The 19,448-nt window shown below is 38.0% G+C and overlaps 1 protein-coding gene across 1 annotated transcript in view; it reads left to right on the plus strand.

Moving 5' to 3' along the window:
* The window catches only part of DGKK (diacylglycerol kinase kappa), a 114,762-nt gene that overhangs the window by 62,387 nt on the left and 32,927 nt on the right, over positions 1 to 19,448 (plus strand). The gene's annotated exons all lie outside the window — the stretch shown is intronic.

A 19,448-nucleotide genomic window follows, 5' to 3' on the forward strand; every position in this document is an offset into this window, starting at 1 on the left:
TTGAAATAATAGGTAAAAACCAAAGTGACCCATTTGTATTATCCATGGTCTTGATGAAGATGAGATCAATGAGGATTAGGGACATTTCAATCAGCAGTTCTTTACCAAACAAAACTGTGTGAGGTGTTGGGGATATAATTCCATCAGAAAATATGGATTAACTATAGTGTGTGAGATACTGTTCTAGGAGTTGTTCTTATAGGCTAATTGGCAAAGAAGATTGACACAGTTCATGCTGTCATGGAGCCCATAGTCTATGTGCAGTGGTAGAAAAATAGTTTAATAAAATAGTAATAGTGTTTGCATATAATGAAATAGAAAGGAATGGAAATACCCAGCAGGTGTACCTAACCCGGGGCTTCCCAGGTAGTGCTAATGGTAAACAACCTGCCTGCCATTCCAGGTAGGTGTAAGAGATGCCAGTTTGATCCCTGGGTCTGGAAGATCCCCTGGAGGAGGGCATGGCAACACACTCCAGTATTCTTGCTCGAAGAATCCCACGGACAGAAGAGCCTAGTGGGCTGCAGTCCATAGTGTCGCAAAAAGTCAGACATGACTAAAGCGACTTAGCACACACATACCTAACCCAGTCTGGGGAAAATCAGGGAAAACTCAGAAGGTCATTTCAGAAGCAATTCAAGGACCAGAGGGAGTTAATTCAGATAATAAGAAAAGAGGAAGCCTGTTTCAGAAAGATGGAACAGTATGTGTTACAAAGGAAAAAGCATGGAATATTCACAGAACATAAATGCATTCATAATAGCTAAGGCATAGGAACCTTAGCCATAGTGGGTATATAGGGAAAGTAACCAAACATGAGGTTGGAAAGGCAATCAGGGATGAGGCCAGGAAGGACCTGGTAAACCATAGCAGGAAGTTTAAACTTTTTTTTTTTTAGTTAATTTAGGGCTCCCCTGGTGGCTCAGACAGTAAAGAATCTGCCTGCAATGCAGGGGACCCAGGTTCCGTTCCTGGGTCAGGAAGATCCCCTGGAGAAGGGAATGACAACCCACTCCAGTATTCTTGCCTGAAGAATTCCATGGACAGAGGAGCCTGGCAGGCTACAGTCCATAGGGTCGCAAAGAGTTGGATACAACTGAGTGACTAACACTTTCAACACATAGTTGATTTAGGGCTTCCCTGGTGGCTCAGATGGTAAAGAATCTTCCTGCAATGCAGGAGACCTGGGTTCGATCCCTGGGTGGGGAAGACCCCCTGAAGGAGAGCATGGAAACCCACTCCAATATTCTTGCCTAGAGAATTTCATGGGTAGAGGAGTCTGACAGGCTGTAGTCCCTAGGATTGCAAAGAGTCGGACATGACTGAGGCAACTTAGCACACATGCACACAAAGTTTAAAGTTATTACAATATAATAGTTATATTTTGCTGTGCAACATTATATATCTTTATTGCTTATTTTATAGATAGTAGTTTGTATCTCATAATCTCATATTCCTGCCTTGCTCTTCCCATCTTCCTTCTCCCCACTTGTAGCCACCAGCTTTTTCTAAATATCTGAGTCTATTTCTGTCTTCTAGTATTAATCCTTTTGTATTATATTTTAGATTCTACATATAAGTGGTAACAGTATTTGTCTTTCTATTTTTACTTATTTCACTATGAATAATACCCTCTAGGTCCATCCACATTTTTGAAAATAGCAGAATTTCATTCTTTCTATGACTGTTATATCCCATTTTGTGTGTACACACACACACACACCCCCAAATCTTCTTTATCCATTCATCTGTTGATAGATATTTAGGTTGCTTCCATATTTTGGTCATTGTAAATAATGCTGCTAAGAATATTGAGATACGTGTATCTTTTCAAATAAGTGTTTTCATTTCTTCAGGTATATTCCTAGGAATGGGATTTATAAATCATATGGTAGTTCGATTATCAGTTTTTTCTGGAATTTTCATACTGTTTTCCATAATGGCTGTACCAATTTATATTCCTACTGATGGTATAATTGGGTTCCCTTTTCTCAGCATCCTCACAAGTGTTTACTATGTATTGTCTTTTTTATGATAGTTATTCTGACAGGTGTGAAGTGGTATCTCATTGTGGTTTTCATTTGTATTTCTCTAATGATTAGCAGTTTTGCGCGTCTTTTTCTTGAGCCTGTTGGCCATTTGTATATCTTCTTTGGAAAAACGTCTATTCAGATCTTCTGCTCATTTTACTTTAAATTTTTTATTTTGCACTGAGTGTAGTCCAAATAGCTTGATAGTTTCAGGAGAACAGCAAAGGGTCTCAGCCATACATATACAAGTATCCATTCTTCTCCAAACTCTGCCACATGAGATTGAGCAGAGTTCTATGTGCTATACAGTAGGTCCTTTTTGGTAATCCATTTTAAATATACCAGTGTGCACATGTCCATCCCAAACTCACTATCTCTTCCCCCCACCCTTCCTCCTGGCAACCATGAACTCACACTCTAAGTCTGTGAGTCTGTTTCTGTTTTTTAAGTAAGTTCATTTCTATCATTTCTTTTTAGATTCCATATATAAGGGATGTCATATGATATTTCTCCTCCTCTTGTCTGACTTACTTCTCTCAGTATGACACTGTCTAGGTCCATCCATGTTGCTGCAAATGGCATTATTTTTTTAAATAGCTGGGTAATATTCCAAAATTGCATATATGTATCACATCTTCTTTATCCATTCCTCTGTCAATTGACATTCAAGTTGCTTCTATGTCTTGGCTATGGTAAACAGTGCTGCAATGAACATTGGGGTGCATGTATCATTTTGGATCATGTTTTTCTCTGGATAAATGCCCAGGAGTGTTAACTTATATGTAGAGTACATCATGAGAAACGCTGGGCTGGAAGAAGCACAAGCTGGAATCAAGATTGCCGGGAGAAGTATCAATAACTTCAGATATGCAGATGACACCACCCTTATGGCAGAAAGTGAAGAGGAACTAAAAAGCCTCTTGATGAAAGTGAAAGAGGAGAGTGAAAAAGTTGGCTTAAAGTTCAACATTCAGAAAAGGAAGATCATGGCATCTGGTCCCATCACTTCATGGGAAATAGATGGGGAAACAGGGGAAACAGTGTCAGACTTTATTTTTGGGGGCTCCAAAATCACTGCAGATGGTGATGTCAGCCATGAAATTAAAAGACACATACTCCTTGGAAGGCAAGTTATGACCAACCTAGACAGCATATTCAAAAGCAGAGACATTACTTTGCCAACAAAGGTCCATCTAGTCAAGGCTATGGTTTTTCCAGTAGTCATGTATGGGTGTGAGAGTTGGACTGTGAAGAAAGCTGAGTGCCAAAGAATTGATGCTTTTGAACTGTGGTGTTGGAGAAGACTCTTGAGAGTCCCTTGGACTGCAAGGAAATCCAACCAGTCCATTCTAAAGATCAGTCCTGGGTGTTCTTTGGAAGGAGTGATGCTAAAGCTGAAACTCCAGTACTTTGGCCACCTCATGCGAAGAGTTGACTCATTGGAAAAGACTCTGATGCTGGGAGGGATTGGGGGCAGGAGGAGAAGGGGACGACAGAGGATGAGATGGCTGGATGACATCACTGAATCAATGGACGTGAGTCTGAGTGAACTCCGGGAGTTGGTGATGTACAGGGAGGCCTGGAGTGCTGCAATTCATGGGGTTGCAAAGAGTCGGACGCAATTGAGAGACTGAACTGAACTGAGCTGATGGTAGCTCTATTTTTAGTTTGCTTTTTTTCTTAAGGAACCTCCATTCTGTTATCCATAGTAGCTATACCAATAAGAGGGTTCCCTTCTCTCCACACCCTCTCCAGCATTTATCGTTTGTCAATTTTTTGATGATAGCAATTCTGGCTGGTGTGAGATATTATCTCATTGTAGTTTTGATTTCCATTTCCCCAGTAATTAATGATGTTGAATATCTTTTCATGTGCCTCATCTCCATCTGTATGTCTTCTTTGGAGAAACATCTATTCTTCCCTTTTTCTGATTGGGTTGTTTGTTTTGATACTGTTAAGTGTCATAAGCTGTTCAAAAATTTTGGAGACTAATCCCTTATCAGTCACATCATTTGCAAACATTTTCTTCCAATCTGTGGGTTGTCTTTTCATTTTGCTTATTGTTTCCTTTGCTGTGCAAAAGCTTCTGAGCTTAAGTAGGTCCCATTTGTTTATTTTTGCTTTTATTTCCATTATTCTGGGAGACCTTCTGCCCATTTTGGTAGGTTGTTTTGTTTGTTTTTTTTTTTAATATTGAGTTCTGTTTTTTATTTTTTTGGCTATGAACCCCTAATTCTGGTCATATCATATATGAATATTTTCTTTCATTCAGTAGGTTGTCATTTCATTTTGTCAGTGGTTTCTTTTGCTGTGCCAAAACCTTCAAGTTTAATTAGGTCCCACTTGCTAATTTTGTTTTTGTTTCTTTTGTCTTAGACATATACAAAAAATATTGCTACAACTTATATAAAGTAGTATGCTGCTCATGTTCTCTTCTAGGTTTATAGATCTTTAATCAGTTTTGAGTTTATTTTTTGTACATGGTATGAGAAAATGTTCTTTTTTTTAATTTAAATTTTATTTTTTTACTTTACAATACTGTATTGGTTTTGCCATACATTGACATGAATCCACCACAAGTGTACATGAGTTCCCAACCCTGAACCCCCCTCCCACCACCCTCCCCATATCATCTCTCTTGGTCATCCCAGTGCACCAGCCCCAAGCATCCTGTATCCTGTATCGAACCTAGACTATTGATTTATTTCTTACATGATAGTATACATGTTTCAATGCCTAATTTTATTCTTTTGCATGTAACTGACCAGTGATCCCAGCACCATTTATTGAAGAGATAGTCTTTTCTTCATTGTGTATTCTTGATTCATTTCTTATAGATTAATTGATCATAAATCTAAAGGTTTATTTCTGAGCTCTCTCTTCTGTTCCATTTATCTTTGTGTCTGTTTTTGTGCCAGTACCATGCTGTTTGATTACTGTAGCTTTGTAATATAGTTTGAAGTCAAGTAGCATGATACTTCCCACTTTGTTCTTTTTTCTCAAGATGGCTTTGGCAATTGTGGTTCTTTTGTGGTTCCATATAAAATTTAGGATTATTCTAGTACTGTGAAAGATATCCTGGATATTTGCTAGAGATTGCATTAAATCTATAGATTGCTTCAAGTACTATGGACATTTTAAACCATATTAACTTTTTCAACCCATGAACAAGAAATATATTCCCATTTGATTGTATCATCTTCAGTTTCTTTCATCAAGGTTTTATAGTTTTCAGAGTATAGGTCTTTCACCTCCTTGGTTAGATTTATTCCTAATTATTTTATTCTTCTTCAATGCAATTTTAAACAAGATTATTTTCTTGCTTTCTTTTTCTGATAGCTAATCATTTGTGTAGAGGAAAGCAACAAATTTGTGTACATTTATCTTGTATCCTGCAACTTTACTGAATTCTTTTCTGGCTCTAATAATGTTTTGTGGAAAATTTAGAGTTTTCTATATATAGTTTCATGTCACCTGCAATTTGTGACAATTTTACTACTTCCCTTCTAATTTGGATGCCTTTTATTTCTTTTTATTTTCTGACTGCTATGGCTAGGACTTCCAATAATATGTTAAATATAAGTAGCAAGAATGAGTATCCATGTCTCATTCTTGATTTTAGAGGAAAGGCTTTCAGCTTTTTACCACTGAGTATGATGTTGCCTGTGGATTTGTCACAATGGCCTTAATTATGTTGAGATATATTCCCTCTATACCCACTGGGATGAGAGTTCTATCATGAATGGATTTTGAATTTTGTCAAATGCTTTTTCTGCATCTATTGAGATGGTCATGTGATTTTTTTCCTTCCTTTTGTTAATGTGATATGTCACATTGATTAATTTGCAAATATTTAATCATCTTTACATCCCTGGAATAAATCCAACTTAATTATGGTATATAATTATGTTTATATGTTATTGCATTTGGTTTGCCAATATTTTGCTGAGGATTTTTACATCTATAGTCATCAAAGATATTGGTGTGTAATTTTGTGTGTGTGATGTCTTTGTCTGGTTTTGGTATCAGGGTAAAAGTGGCCTTGTACAACGAATTTGGAAGTGTTCCTTTTTCTTCAATTTTTTGGAATAGTCTGAGAAGACTAGGTATTAGCTCTTCTCTGTATGTTTGGTAGAATCTCCTGTGAAGTCATACAATTGTGGACTTTGGTTTGCTGGAAGATTATTTTATTACAAATTCAAATTTACTACTAGTGATCAGTCTGTTCAGATTGTCTATTTCTTCCTTATTCAGTCTTGAAAGATTGTATATTTCTAGAAACGTGCTCATTCCTTCTAGGTTGTTCAATTTATTGGCATATAACCGTTCATAGTATTCTTTTTGAATCTCTGTGGTATTGGTTGTTATGTCTCCTGTTTCATTTCTTATTTGAGTCCTCTTTCTTTTCTTCTTGGTGAGCCTCACTGAAGGTTTATCAATTTTATCTTTTCAAAGAACCAACACTTAGTTTCATTGATCTTTTCTATTGTTTTCTTATGGGGGCCTGTATTTTATTTATATTTTGTTGAACTTTATTTCCTGCCTTCTGATGACTTGGGGATTCATTTGCTCTTTTTATCTTTTGGGTGGTAGTATTAGTTGTTTACTTGAGATTTTTCTTGTTGCTTGAGGTAGGCCTGTATCCCTGTAAATTTCCCAGTTAGAACTTCTTTGCTGTTTCCCACAGATTTTGTCTCCATTTTCACTTGTATCAAGATATTTTCTGATTTCTTCTTTGACTTCATCATTGTCCCATGAATTTTTTTTAGTAGCATGTTGTTTAGTCTTCACATGTTCGTGTTTTTCCATCTCTCTTTCTGTAATTGATTTCTAGCTTCATATTGTCATGGTCAGAAAAAACGCTTGATATAATTTCTATCCTCTCAAATTTGTTGAGGCTTGTTTGGTGGCCTATCATGTGATCTGTCCTGGAGAACATTCCATGTGCACTTGAAAATAATGTGTATTCTGCTGTTTTGGGATGGAATGTCCTATAGATATCTACTGATATTAAGTCCAACTGGTATAATATGTCATTTAAGACCGTTTCCTTCTTGATTTTCTCTCTAGATGATATGTCTATTGACATAAGTGAGGTGTTAAAGTCCTCTACTATTTTGTATTATTGTCAACTTTTCCCTTCATGTTTGTTAATATTTGCTTTATATAGTTAGGTGTTCCTATATTTGGTGTGTATACGTTAAGGAGTGTTGTATCTTGATTGTATTTATCACTTTGTCATTATATAATACCCTTCATCTTTTGTTAAAGACTGTTTTGTCCTATATGAATATTCCCATTCCAACTTTCTTAGTGTTTTCATTTACATGAAATATGTTTTTCCATCCTCTGGTTTTCAGTCCATGTGTGTCTTTAACTCTGAAGTGAGTCTCTTGTAAGCAGCATATATACGGGTCTTATTTTGATCCAAGCAGCCACTTTAAGTTTTTCAATTGGAATATTTAGTCCATTGACCTTTAAAGTAATTAGTGATAGATATGTATTTATTGCCAATTTGTTAATTATATTATACTTGTGTTTGTATTTAACCATTCTTCTTTTAGTTTCTTCCCTTGTTGTTTGATGGTTTTCCTTATTGGTATACTTATATTATTTTCACTGTGGTTTTATGTTTCAGTTGTAGGTTTTTAATTTATGGTTACCAATGGGTTTCTATATGTTGACCTACTTTTTTAAAACTGTTAGTCCTTTAAGTTCAAACACATTCTAAACTATCTACTTTTTTACTCCCCTCCCCACATTTTGTTTTTGATATAATATTTTACATCTCTATGTTTATCCCTTCAGTTTATTGTAATTATAATTGATTTTACTTTTTTTTTCAATCTTTGTACTGGCTTATTTAGGTGGTTGATTCTCAGCCTTTACTATATATTTGCCTTTACTAATGTAAATGTAAGTCTGCCCTGGTGGCTCAATGGTAAAGAATCTACCTCCAATGAGGAGGCATGGGTTTGAGCCCTGTGTCCAGAAACTCTGCTGGAGAAGGAAATGGCAACCAATTCCAGTATTCTTGCCTGGACAGAAGAGCCTAGCAGGTTACAGTCCCTGAGTCACAAAAAGTTGGACATGACTTAGTGACTAAACAACAGCAAATGTAAATGTAGCCTTTTCAATTAGAGAAGACCCTTTAACATTTCTTTTAGGATAGGTTTTTATTGCTCAGTGTTTTTAGTTTTTGTTTGTCTGGGAAGTTCTTTTTTCTCTCCTCCAATTCTAAATGGTAATCTTGCTGGGTAGAGTATCCTAGGTTGCAGGTTTTTCCCTTTTAGGACTTTATATACAGCATGCCCTTCCTTCTGCCCTGCAAGTTTTCTGCCGAGAAATCAGCTGATAGCGTTATGAAGGTTCTTCATAAGATTCTCATGATTCTTTTGATTTCTCTTGCTGCCTTTAGAATTCTTTATCTTAAACTTTTGCTGTTTTAATTACATTTTTGGTGTGGGTTTGTTGGGATTCATCTTGTTTAGAATCCTCTAAGCTTCATGTACATGGATATTGGTTTCCTTCTTCACGTTTAAGAAGTTTTCAGCCATAACTTCATCGAATACATTTTCAACATCCCCCCCCCCACTTTGCTTCTGAGACCCCTATAGTGCAGATGTTGGTATGCTTTAATATTGTCCTAATTATTGCTAAACTGTTATCATTTTTTTAAATTTTCTTTTTGCTGCTCTGATTGTGTCCTTTCTGTTATTCTGTCTTCCAGATAACTTATGCATTCTTCTGTATCACCTAGGCTCCTGTTAATGCCTTCTAGCCTGTTTTTCATTTCATCTTTAAAAAATCCTATTCCTGTGTTAAAATTCTCAGTGTTCATCTATTCTTTTCCCTAATTCAGTTAGCCTATCTATTACTAATGCTTTGAATTCTTTATTTAGCAAATCATTTATTTCTGTTTCATTAGTTGCTTTTTCAGGGGTTTTCTCCTGTTTTTTCAATGAAACAAATCCCTCTGTCTTCTCAGTTTTGCTGTATATATTCTATGAAATTAGATGAAACAATTACCTTTTTCCAGCCTTGAAGGGGTGTTCTTGTTTATGGGCATCCCCACACTCTCTGCCTGTGCCCAAGGACTTTAGTGGGAGAGCTACACCTGACTTGAGCACAAATCATGTCTTTCCCCAGAATATGCTAGCAGCTATCATCTTGTTAGGAGGTAATGCTGGAGATACAGCAACAAGAGCCAGAGTCAGGTGTGAAGCAGGGTTTCTCCTTCCTTCAGTGCCAACACTACCCTCTTAGAGTGAGGGCAGGTCCCAAACTGCTGGAGCAGAAGCCCTGAGGGTCAAGTCTAAGATAGCTCTATTCCCTCTAAGCTCTATTCCCTCCCAGCACCAGCACACTTCCCCAGAGGGGAATAGAACTGCAGCAAGAGGGGCTGGAGAGGGCATTTGGCATGGGCCTGGGCACAGACTGTGGTGTCCTTAGTTTCACTCAGAATCCTGGAATACTTTTGATGTGGTGCCTCCATAAACTCCAGTTTGAGGCCCCTGCCTCATCTAGATGCCATTCAGGATCTGGACTGGCATAGTCCCTCACATCTGAGCGCTCCCCTCAGCCATTCTCACCCTAGTGTAGAACTACTATTGTGAAGCAAGTGGGATAAAATGGGTTCTTGGCTCAGGCTGGCCATGGGCCAGAGGTTGTGGGAAACTGGCCAGAGTCCTATTCAGTTTCAATCTGTTTCTTCTGCCTTGTTTCAGGAGAAATCATATATGTGTGTGATCACTAGAAAAGAAAAAAGGTTTCTTTGGTTTGTTTGCTGTACAATACATCCAAGTTGTTTATTTATTCTATATATAACTTGCTTGTATTTTATAAATATATATTTATTTTGTATTTCTAAATCTGACACCCCATCTCACCCCTCCCTGTTCCCTCTACACTTGCAACCACTAGTTTGTTCTCTACGCCTGTGAGTCTGTTTTTATTCTTTAAGTATACATTTGTTTTATTTTTCATATCCTATGTATAAGTGATAAAGTATTCTTTTTTTCTCACTGATATATTTCATTAATCATAATACCCCCAAGGTCTATTCACATTGTTATAAATGGCAGGATTCCATTTTTAGGGGAGCTTAGTAGTATTCCAGTAGTATTGTATGTATAAACCACATCTGTATCCATTCATCTGTTGATGGGCACTCAAGTGACTTCCATATCTTGGCTATTATAAATAGTGCTGCTGTGAACATTGAGGTCCATGAATCTTTTCAAATTAGTGTTTTCATTTTCTGCAAATACACACCTAGCACTGAAATTGCTGGATCATATCATAGTTCTATTTTTAGTTTTTTGAAGAAACTCCATACAGTTTCCCATAGTGACTGGAAACAGTGTAAAACCCCACCAGTAGTGTATGAAGGTTTCCATTTCTCCACATCCTATCCAAAATTTGTTATTTGTAGACTTTTTGATAATAGCCATTCTGACAGATGTGAGGTGATGTCTCATTGTTGTTTTGCATTTCTGTAATAATTAAATAATTACTGATGTTGATCATCTTCTCATGTGCCTGTTAGCCATATAGTCTTCTTTGGAAAAATGTCTATTGAAGTCTTCTGCCCATTTGTTGATTGGGTTGTTTCTTTTTGTGGTATTGAGTTGTATGAGCTCTTTGTGTATTTTAGATATTAACCCCTTGTCAGCCACATCACTTGGAAATATTTCCTCTCCTTTCATATGTTGTATTTTCATTTTATTGATAATTTCCTTTGCTGTGCAAAAGCTTTTAAGTTTAAATAGGCCCCATTGTTTTATTTTTGCATTTATTTCCTTTGACTTAGGAGACTGACCAAAAATATTGTTACAGTTTTGCAAAGAGCGTTCTGCCTGTGTTCTCTTCTAGGACTTTTATGGCGTCATGTCTTACATTTAGGTCTTTAAACCACTTCAAGTTTATTTGTGTATATGGTCTGAGGGAATGTTCTAATCTCATTGTTTTACATGTGGTTGTCCAATTTTCCCAATACCACTTGCTAAAGAGACTGTCTTTTCTCCACTGTATATTCTTGACTCATTTCTCATAAATTAATTGACAATAGATGTATGGGTTCATTTCTGGTTCTCTATTCTACTCCACTGATCTATGTATCTGTTTTTGTGCTAGTACCATGCTGTTTGATTACTGTAGCTTTGTAGTATATTCTGAAGTCTGGGGGGTTATAGCTCCAATTTGTTCTTTTTTCTCAAGATGGCTATGGCAATTTGGGGTCTTTTGTAGTTCCATATGGATTTTTATTTGTTCTGATTCTGTGAAAAATGTCATGGGTGTTTTGATAGATGTAGTCAGTTGTGTCTGACTCATTGCAACCCTATGGACTGTAGCCCACCAGGCTCCCCTGTCCATGGGATTCTCCCGGCAAGAATACTGGTGTGTGATGTCATGCCCTTCTGTGTCCCCTGCATTGCAGGCAGACTCTTTGCCATTTAATCTGCAGATTGCTTTGGGTAGTATGGCCAACTTAAAAATATTTATTCTTCTAATCCAAGGGTATAGGGTATATTTCCATTTCTTTAAATTGTCTTCAATTCCCTTAATCAATGTTTTTTCAAATTTTAGATTATAGGCCTTTCACCTCCTTCGTTAAGTTTATTCTTAGTGTTTTATTCTTCTGGTTGTGATTTCAAACAGGATGATTTTTTACTTTCTGTTTCTAAAATTTCCTTGTTAGTGTATAGAAATGCAATATATTTTTATATAGTAGTCTTGTATCCTTCAACCTTATTGAATTCATTTATTAGCCCTAATATTTGGGGGCAGACACTTTAGAATTCCCTATATAAATATAGTGTCATCTGCAAATAGTGACAGTTTTGCCTCTTCCCTTCTAATTTGGATGCTTTTTATTTCTTTTACTTCTCTGATTACTGTGGCTAGAACTTCCATTACTATGTTAGACAGAAGTAGTAAGAGTGGGCATCCTTGTCTTGTTCCAGAATATAATGAGAAGGTTTACAGCTTTTCATCTCTGAGTATGATGTTGGTTATGGGTTTATCAATATGGCCTTAATTATGTTGAGACATGTTTCTTCTATACATACTATATGAGAATTTTTAACATGAATGTCAGTTCAGTTCAGTTCAGTCACTCAGTCATGTCCCACTCTTTGTGACCCCATGAACTGCAGCACGCCAGGCCTCCCTGTCCATCACCAACTCCTGGAGTCCACCCAAACCCATGTCCATTGAGTTGGTGATACCACCCAACCATCTCATCCTCTGTCATCCCCTTCTCCTCCTGCCCTTAATCTTTCCCAGCATCAGGGTCTTTTCCAATGAGTCAGCTCTTCATATCAGGTGGCCAAAGTACTGGAGTTTCAGCTTCAACATCAGTCCTTCCAATGAACACCCAGGACTGATCTTTAGAATGGACTGGTTGGATTTCCTTGCAGTCCAAGGGACTCTCCAGCGTCTTCTCCAACACCATAGTTCAAAAGCATCAATTCTGCTGTGCTCAGCTTTCTTTATAGTCCAACTCTCACATCCATACATGACCACTGGAAAAACCATAGCCTTGACTAGATGGACCTTTGTTGGCAAAGTAATGTCTCTGCTTTTGAATATGCTGTATAGGTTGGTCATAACTTTCCTTCCAAGGAGTACGTGTCTTTTAATTTCATGGCTGTAATCACCATCTGCAGTGATTTTGAAGCCTAGAAACATAAAGTCTGCCACTATTTCCACTGTTTCCCCATCTATTTGTCATGAAGTGATGAATAGATGTTGAAATTTTTCAAATGCTTTTTCTGCATCTATTGAGATGATCATGTGACTTTTTTTTCAGTTGTAATACTTTTATTTTATTTATTTTATTTTTTTTAATTTTAAAATCTTTAATTCTTACATGCGTTCCCAAACATGAACCCCCCTCCCACCTCCCTCCCCATAACATCTCTCTGGGTCATCCCCATGCACCAGCCCCAAGCATGCTGTATCCTGCGTCAGACATAGACTGGCGATTCGATTCTTACATGATGGTATACACGTTACAATGCCATTCTCCCAAATCATCCCACCCTCTCCCTCTCCCTCTGAGTCCAAAAGTCCGTTATACACATCTGTGTCTTTTTTGCTGTCTTGCATACAGGGTCGTCATTGCCATCTTTCTAAATTCCATATATATGTGTTAGTATACTGTATTGGTGTTTTTCTTTCTGGCTTACTTCACTCTGTATAATCGGCTCCAGTTTCATCCATCTCATCAGAACTGATTCAAATGTATTCTTTTTAACGGCTGAGTAATACTCCATTGTGTATATGTACCACAGCTTTCTTATCCATTCATCTGCTGATGGACATCTAGGTTATTTCCATGTCCTGGCTATTATAAACAGTGCTGCGATGAACATTGGGATACATGTGTCTCTTTCCTTTTGTTAATGTTGTGCATCACGGGTCCCCAGTCCCTGAGTCATGGACTGCTACTGGTCCACGGCCTGTTAGGAACCAGGCTGCAGAGCAGGAGGTGAGTGGCAGGTGAGCAAGCAAAGCTTCATCTGCTGCATCTCATTTTTCCCCATTGCTCCCATTACTACCTGAACCATCCCCCGCCTCTCCGCACTACCTGCAGGTCTGTGGAAAAATTGTCTTCTGTAAAACTGATCACTGGTGCCAAAAAGTCTGGGACTACTGTTGTACATCACATTTATTGATTTGCAAATGTTACTCCACCCTTTTGATCCTGGAATAAATTCAACTTGATCATGGTGTATGATCTTTTTTATATATTGTTGGATTCAGTTTCCTAATATTTTCTTGAGGATTTTTGCCTCTATATTCATCAAAGATATTGACCTATACACTATGGAGAACAGTATGGAGCTTCCTCAAAAAACTAAAAATAGAGCTACCAAATGACTCCGCAGAAGATATTAAGAAGAGGTGGCAAGAATACACAGAAGAACTGTACAAAAAAAGATCTTCACAACCCGGATAATCACGATGGTGTGATCACTCATCTAGAGCCAGACATCCTGGAATGTGAAGTCAAGTGGGCCTTAGAAAGCATCACTACGAACAAAGCTAGTGGAGGTGATGGAATTCCAGTGGAGCTATTTCAAATCCTGAAAGATGATGCTGTGAAAGTGCTGCACTCAATAGGTCAGCAAATTTGGAAAACTCAGCAGTGGCCGCAGGACTGGAAAAGGTCAGTTTTCATTCCAATCCCAAAGAAAGGCAATGCCAAAGAATGCTCAAACTACCGCACAATTGCACTCATCTCACGTGCTAGTAAAGTAATGCTCAAAATTCTCCAAGCCAGGCTTCAGCAGTATGTGAACTGTGAACTTCCTGATGTTCAAGCTGGTTTTAGAAAAGGCAGAGGAACCAGAGATCAAATTGCCAACATCTGCTGGATCATGGAAAAAGAAAGAGAGTTCCAGAAAAACATCTATTTCTGCTTTATTAACTATGCCAAAGCCTTTGACTGTGTGGATCACAATAAACTGTGGAAAATTGTGAAAGAGATGGGAATACCAGACCACCTGACCTGCCTCTTGAGAAATCTGTATGCAGGTCAGGAAGCAACAGTTAGAACTGGACAGGGAACAACAGACTGGTTCCAAATAGGAAAAGAGGTACATCAAGGCTGTATATTGTCACCCTGCTTATTTAACTTCTATGCAGAGTACATCATGAGAAATGCTGGACTGGAAGAAGCACAAGCTGGAATCAAGATTGCCAGGAGAAATATCAATAACCTCAGATATGCAGATGACACCACCCTTATGGTAGAAAGTGAAGAGGAGCTAAAAAGCCTCTTGATGAAAGTGAAAGGGGAGAGTGAAAAAGTTGGCTTAAAGCTCAATATTCAGAAAACAAAGATCATGGCATCTGGTCCCATCACATCATGGGAAATAGATGGGGAAACAGTGGAAACAGTGTCAGACTTTATTTTTTTGATCTCCAAAATCACTGCAGATGGTGATTGCAGCCATGAAATTAAAAGACACTTACTCCTTGGAAGAAAAGTTATGACCAACCTAGATAGTATATTCAAAAGCAGAGACATTACTTTGCCAACAAAGGTCCATCTAGTCAAGGCTATGGTTTTTCCAGTAGTCATGTATGGGTGTGGGAGTTGGACTGTGAAGAAGGCTGAGTGCTGAAGAATTGATGCTTTTGAACTGTGGTGTTGGAGAAGACTCTTGAGAGTCCCTTGGACTGCAAGGAGATCCAACCAATCCATTCTGAAGGAGATCAACCCTGGGATTTCTTTGGAAGGAATGATGCTAAAGCTGAAACTCCAGTACTTTGGCCACCTCATGCGAAGAGTTGACTCATTGGAAAAGACTCTGATGCTGGGAGGGATTGGGGGCAGGAAGAGAAGGGGACAACAGAGGATGAGATGGCTGGATGGCATCACAGACTCGATGGATGTGAGCCTGAGTGAACTCTGGGAGATGGTGTTGGACAGGGAGGCCTGGCGTGCTGTGAATCGTGGGGTCGCAAAGAGTCGGACATGACTGAGCAACTGAACTGAACTGATGACCCTGCAATCACACTCCTGGGCATTTATCCAGAGAAAAACATGATCCAAAAGGATACATGCACCCCAATGTTCACTGCAGCACTGTTTACAATAGCCAAGACATAGAAGAAACCAAAATGTCAATCGACAGAGGAATGGATAAAGAAGATGTGGTACATATATGCAATTTCAGAATATTACTCAGCCATTGCAAAGAATAAAATAATGCCATTTGCAGCAACAAGAATGGACCTAGACAGTGTCAAACTGAGTGAAGTAAGTCAGACAGAGAAGAAGAAATATCATATGACATCCCTTATATATGGAATCTAAAAAGAAATTATATAAATGAACTTACTTACAAAACAGAAACATACTCACAGCCTTAGTGAATTTATGGTTGCCAGGAGGAAGGATGAGGGGAAGGGATAGTTAGGGAGTTTGGGATGGACATGTGCACACTGGTATATTTAAAATGGAATACCAGCAAGGACCTAGTGGAACTCTGCTCAGTCTTATGTGGCAGAGTTTGGAGAAGGGACACATGTACATATATGGCTGAGATCCTTTGCTGTTCACCTGAAACTATCACAACATTGTTTGTTAGTCAGCTATACCCCAATACAAAATAAAAAGCTTTTTAAATATATGTATATATATTGGCCTATAATTTTCTCTTTTTTTGTAGTGGTTTTTTTTTGTTGTTGTTGTTGTATTTTGGTATCAGGATAAGGGTGGCCTTGTAGAATAAATTTGGGAGTACTCCTTCCTCTTCAAGTTTTAGAACAATTTGACAGGGATTATTTACTCTTGTCTATATCTTTGAAAAACGCAGAGACATTACTCTGCTGACAAAGGACCATCTAGTTATGGTCCATCTAGCTATGGTTTTTCCAATAGTCATGTACAGACATGAGAGTTGGACCATAAAGAAGGCTGTGCACCAAAGAATTGATGCTTTTGAATTGCGGTGTTGGAGAACACTTGAGAGTCCCTTGTACTGCAAGGAGATCAAACCAGTCAATCCTAAATAAAGTCAACCCTGAATATTTATTGGAAGGACTGATGCTGAAGCTCCAATACTTTAGCCACCAGATGCAAAGAGCCAACTCATCGAAAAAGACCCTGATGCTCGGAAAGATAGAAAGCAGGAGAAAAAGGGGACACAGAGGATGAGATGGTTGGATGGCATCACCGACTCAATGGACATGAGTTTGAGCAAGCTCTGGGAGATGGTGAAGGACTGGGAAGCCTGGCATGCTACAGTCCATGGGGTTGCAAAGAGTCAGACATAACTGAGCGACTGAACAGCAACAAATATCTTTGTTAGAATTCTTTTCTGAAACCATCTGATCCTAGACTGTTCTTAGCTAGAAATTTTTATTACAAATTGAATTTTACTTGTAGTGATTATTCTGTTCAAATTGTTTCTTCTTGAATCAGTCTTACCAGGCTGTATTTTTCTAGAAATTTGTTCATTTCTTCTAGGTTGTCCAATTTGTCGGCATATAACATAGTATTCTCTTATGAATTTTTACATTTTTGTGTTATTAGCTGTTTTGTCTCCTCTTTCATTTTTATTTTATTTGGGTCTTCACTCTTTTTTTCTTGGTGACCCTGGTGAAAAGTTTATCAATTTTATCATTTCAAAGAACCAGTTCTTGGTTTCATTGATCTTTTCTATTGTTTTTTTTTAATTAATTTATTTATTTTAATTTGAGGCTAACTACAATATTGTGGTGGTTTTTGCCATACTTTGACATGAAACAGCCACAGGTGTACAAGTATCTCTATTTTATTTATTTCTTCTCTGATCTTTATTTTTTTTCTTCCTTCTACTGTCTTTGGGTTTTGTTTGTTCTTTTTCTAATGCTTTTAGGTGATAAAATGTTTTATGCAAAATTTTTCTTGTTTCTTGAGAAAGGCCTGTATTGGCACTAACTTCTCTCTTAGAACTGCTTTTGTTGCATCTAATAGATTTTGGAAAATTGTATTTCCATTTGCATTTGTCTTGAGGGACTTTCTGATTTCCTCTTTGATTTCATCCTGTCCCAGTGTTTTTTAGTAGTGTGTTGTGTAGCCTCCATGTGTTTGTTCTTTTACCATTTTTCTTTTTGTAGTTGATTTCTAGTTTCATACTGTTTTGGTCATTAAAAAATACTTGATATAATTTCTATCTTAAATTTTTTGGGACTTGTTCTGTGGCCCAGCATGTGATCTGTCCTGGAGAACATTCCATAAGCACTTGAGAAGAATGTGTATTCTGCTATTTTGGGATGGAATGTCTTGTAAGACATCTATTAAGTCCAACTAGTCTATTGTGTCATTTAAGTTCACTGTTGTCTTATCAGCTGTCTAGATAATATGTCTATAGATATCAGGGGAGTGTTAAAGTCCTCTACTAATATTGTATCATTGTCAAATTCTCCCTTTATGTCTGCTAGTATTTGCTTTATTTATTTAGGGGCTCCTGTGTTAGGTACATATATGTTAACAAGAGTAATAGCTTCTTTATATATTGATCCCTTTATGATTATATAATGCACTCATCTTTTGTTATAGCCTTCATGTTAAAGTTTTTTTGTTCTATATGAATACCACTACCCTCACTTTCTTGTCATTAACGATTTCATGAAATATCTTTTTCCATTCCTTCACTTTCATTCTATATGTCTTTGGCCCTGAAGAGTAGCATATTAAAGGGTCTTGTTTTTTAATCCAGTCAGCCACCCTTTGTCTTTTGGAACATTTAGTCTATTGACATTTAAAGTCATTTAAAGTAGTAATTGATTGGTATGTACTTACTGGGCTTCCCAGGTAGCTCAGCTGTAAAGAATCTGCCTGTAATACAAGAGCTGCAGGAGCCACAGGTTCAATCCCTGTGTTGGGAAGATCCCCTGGAGGAGGGCATGGTAACCCATTCTAGTATTCTTGCCTGGAAAATCCCATGGACAGAGGAACCTGGCTACAGTCCACAGGGTCACAAAGAATCGAACATGACTGAAGCACCTTAGTACAGCACAGCACATGTTCAGTTCAGTTCAGTCACTCAGTCGTGTCTGACTCTTTGCGACCCCATGAATCGCAGCACGCCAGGCCTCCCTGTTCATCACCATCTCCCGGAGTTCACTCAGGCTCACGTCCATCGAGTCCGTGATGCCATCCAGCCATCTCATCCTCAGTCGTCCCCTTCTCCTCCTGCCCCCAATCCCTCCCAGCATCAGAGTCTTTTCCAATGAGTCAACTCTTCGCATGAGGTGGCCAAAGTACTGGAGCTTCAGCTTTAGCATCATTCCTTCCAAAGAAATCCCAGGGTTGATCTCCTTCAGAATGGACTGGTTGGATCTCCTTGCAGTCCAAGGGACCCTCAAGAGTCTTCTCCAACAACACAGTTCAAAAGCATCAATTCTTCAGCATTCAGCCTTCTTCACAGTCCAACTCTCACATCCATACATGACCACTGGAAAAACCATAGCCTTGACTAGACGGACCTTAGTCGGCAAAGTAATGTCTCTGCTTTTGAATATACTATCTAGGTTGGTCATAACTTTTCTTCCAAGGAGTAAGCGTCTTTTAATTTCATGGCTGCAATCACCATCTGCAGTGATTTTGGAGCCCCCAAAAATAAAATCTGACACTGTTTCCACTGTTTCCCCATCTATTTCCCATGGAGTGATGGGACTGGATGCCATGATCTTCGTTTTCTGAATGTTGAGCTTTAAGCCAAATTTTTCACTCTCCTCTTTCACTTTCATCAAGAGGCTTTTTAGCTACTTATTGTCATTCTATTACTTGTTTTCCAATTGTTTTTTATAGTTGTCTGTTTATTTCTTCTGTTTCTCCCACTGTGGTTTAATTATTTTCTTTCGTAGTATGCTTAGGTTCCTTTCTTTTTGGTTTTTGTATATCTTTTGCAGGTT

Source organism: Capra hircus (assembly GCF_001704415.2).
Source record: "Capra hircus breed San Clemente chromosome X unlocalized genomic scaffold, ASM170441v1, whole genome shotgun sequence".
Classification (NCBI taxonomy): domain Eukaryota; kingdom Metazoa; phylum Chordata; class Mammalia; order Artiodactyla; family Bovidae; genus Capra; species Capra hircus.